The sequence below is a fragment of the Daktulosphaira vitifoliae genome, unplaced genomic scaffold, assembly GCF_025091365.1.
Source record: "Daktulosphaira vitifoliae isolate Bord-2020 unplaced genomic scaffold, ASM2509136v1 Scaffold_2, whole genome shotgun sequence".
NCBI classification, from domain to species: Eukaryota; Metazoa; Arthropoda; class Insecta; order Hemiptera; family Phylloxeridae; genus Daktulosphaira; species Daktulosphaira vitifoliae.
The window spans coordinates 41,797,308-41,801,103 of record NW_026099573.1 but is presented as its reverse complement, the minus strand read 5'-3'; positions in this window follow the sequence as shown (position 1 = coordinate 41,801,103).

Sequence of the window (3,796 nt, the reverse complement as noted above, 5' to 3'; positions counted from 1 at the left end):
TTTTAAACTATATTTATTTTTTACTTTTTAGTTTCATGTTATGATAGTAGTTACTATCAATATCATGGTTGTTACGGGTAACGGGAAATCAGGGTTCGATTCTGGGGAGGGAGTCTGAGAAACGGCTACCACATCCAAGGAAAGCAGCAGGCGCGTAAATTACTCACTCCCGGAACGTGGAGGTAGTGACGAAAAATGACGATACGGAAATCATCCCTCGTAATCGGAATGAATACTTTATATCTCTTAATTAGAATAAATCGTNTTTGTAATTGGAATGAATACTTTATATTTCTTAATTAGAATAAATCGTGTTAATATATAAATTTTAATAGTAATTAGAATATATATACAAATAATGCGACTTTAGTACGTAAACGTATCATGCACTAGGTATACCTGTGTTTTGTGGGCGGGCGGGTGGTACTAACGTTATACCTGAGGTATAAACGGCAGTAGGAATATATACGTAAGCCATATGACACATACCAATACCAATACCAATGGTATTGGTCAGTCAAAATAAAAATTTGTTTATATTTATATAATATTGATGACAAGCACGCGTGTACGGGTACGATAACTAAAAATAAATTGTTATAGGAATAGTGTTGTCGTCGTGTGGTGAGCGAGGCGTGGGGAGGGGTGAATGCGTATAACAGTCTAGTCTAGACAACGGAATATGCGATAACGCGTGGCGTTTGGAGAGTTACAAACATACATACATACAGGTGAAACTAATATAAGCGTGTTAAAAACAACATAAGTCATAAAATTGAAATTTTACACAAATTATAAATAACTTAATTATACTTCATAAATTTACACTTGTTTGTATATTCACTTATACATAAATTTATTTTACGAGTCTGTGATATTCATTATGTATGGTTTTAAATAGTGTATTTTTAACTACATTTATAAAATAATGACATGTTGTTTTTGAAATTACCGATTCAATTTCAATAAAAAATTAATAAACAATTTAATAAGTTACTTACTTTTGAGTGATCGTCAATTTTGACTGTTTGACTATGGATGATTTAGTATTAGTCAAATTTGGATGTTTTTTTAAATGTTTGGATAAATTTGAAGTATTGCCACAATAGCGTACTTCTTGTGAACAATGCTTGCATAATGCAAGAACAGCGTCAATTTTTTTAAAATATATCCAAACTTTGCTCTTTGGAGGAGACATAATTTTTTGAAAAATAATTTAATAAACAAAATATTTAAAAAATGTAAAAAAGAAGGAGCGGTCGCACACGTGCAATTCAATCGAAAATTAATAACGTACAAGGATAATAATGTTAATAATAACTTATTATTATTATTTAGAGCATTCGTGTATGTCCCCGATTTCATAGTACCTGTCTATATCACAGACTATATGAAAATATATGTATATAGTCTGTACGACTGTGCCTATACGGCTATACAGAATGTTTGATATTTCTTGCCTTCTCAGTAAACGGGCATTTGATTACACCGATTAGGAAATCTATTGTATTGTGATTTGTGGACTGTGGTCGGTGGTTCAAAATAGATTGTTCGATACGAGTACTTTTAAACCGTTATGGCGGTAAATGATTCGATACTAATACTTTTTTATCGATTTGAGTAAAGTATCGAAACAATTGTATCGATACAAAAAGTACTTATATCGAAAGAAAAGTATCGATACTTTACTCGTATCGGTAGTATCACAACGGCCCTACTGGTGCTTACTTTATTTTTCTTGAATGGTGTAAATTGTTTTATTAAACTGAATAAAAAAAGTAATTTAATAAAATACAGATATTAATATTGAGTTTATACACAAAAATATATATAAGTTGCCTTACTATATTACAATAACTATAATAATATATTATTTATACATACACCTATACATTTAGTTTAATATAATATTACCACTTTTCTTATTCAGGCTATTTGATATAAGCTTCCATACATTGTCCCTTATTTGTTGATCCTTGTAGTTGGCATTTTTTAGGTCATACAAACATGGGTGTACCCTTACACATTCAGCCAATTGTATGTCTTCTTCTACTATAAATAATACTTTAACAGAAAACAGGAAAACTTTTACATCACACGGTGTTTACAAAATGTCAAACTTTAAAAATTAAAATATCAATAATAAATTAATAAAATAATTTAATAACCTAATTAAATTATAATAATAATATATTAATTAATTACAATCCACAAGCAAGTAATTTTTGTGGCTGTATATCTGCCTTTTGTCTATATTTTTAGCTATTGGCCGCGCGACTCGTGCAATTTGAGTGCTCTCATAGCGTTCGTCGAATCGGTTATATTTAAAAACAAATAAAGTAGTATCTGCGCGGCAAAAATTAAATCACGCCGCGTCGGTCCCGCGTCTATAGACGCGTGCATAGGAGTCAACCCTTTAGTAGAATCGAATTTATTATTAAAAATTTTAATTTTTTGAGTCCAAAATATGACTAAATAGTTGCATTTTTACCTTAAATGACATTAATTTAAACGAACCTGGGTTAACATGTGAATAAGTTATATGTAATTAGGATCGAATAATTAAACTATTTTTATCAAAGTTGTATGAATTCCTTATACAGTAGAGTCTCACTAATCCGGTCCACATTAGTCCGAACATCCGGATAATCCGAACAATCAATTATATATAATAAACTTATATCATATGTTATATTAAATATTAATGTAAATTTATAATAATTTATATCAACACCAATTGTTATCTATACATATAATATTGATATATGTTTGACCACGTATAGAGATGTAAATGAACATATGTAATAATTTTCTCGTATTATTTATAGCACAATTTAATAAGATATTGGAAATTATGAAGATTGTATTGACACGTAGCTTCTTTTTCGTTAAGTATCCTCTTAGTTAATTTTGTCGTTTAGAATTTTTATTTGAAAAATATTCGTTAGTCATTAGACATATCTCGTTTTAGTTTATTAGTCGTAGTTTTACTTATTGGTATCGTGTAGTCCGCTTAACATTAACGTTTGCTTTATTTTGTGAGCTAATTAATGAAAACGTAAAAATGTGACAGTAACAATGGAACAAAAACTCCAAGCGTTATTTCGAATTGATGCTGGTGAATCTTTAACTAATATCGACCAAGAGTTGGGAATATGTAAACTGTTTTTGATTGGAAAAAAAAAGTCGAAAAGATATTGAACATTTTGGCGCTAAAATGCCGAGCATGGATGATTTAGGTAACAGAAGCACGTTAAGAAAAAAACAAAAAACAATTCTTAAGATGAAGCTTTGTACGTTTGGTTTTGTCAACAACGTAAACAAGGATTTATATTTTGTTTTATAAATTTGACACTTTACCTGCCCAAAAGGTGGCATTTAAAATGATAACTTTTGAAAGTGGTCCGGAAACTCTGACACTTTTATATATATCTTAAATTAAAGGTAATGTAATATAGTTTATCATAGAAAAAAAATTTCGGACTTTATTTTGTCTTCACGGTGAAAATAGTTACCAAATGCTATTTTTGTGTGAAAATTCTCGATTTTATATTTTAAATTTTTAAATTTATAATGCTGTAACTTATTAAAATAGTGTATGNATTTAAAATTTTTAAATTTATAATGCTGTAACTTATTAAAATAGTGTATGGATAAATACAACTTTTTTATGAGATATAATATTTGTATCCCTCTGTCATTTGACATACTTTTTTTTAAATAACTCCATTTCCCTTTATATATTTATATATTATAAATATATATATATATATATATATATATATATATATATATT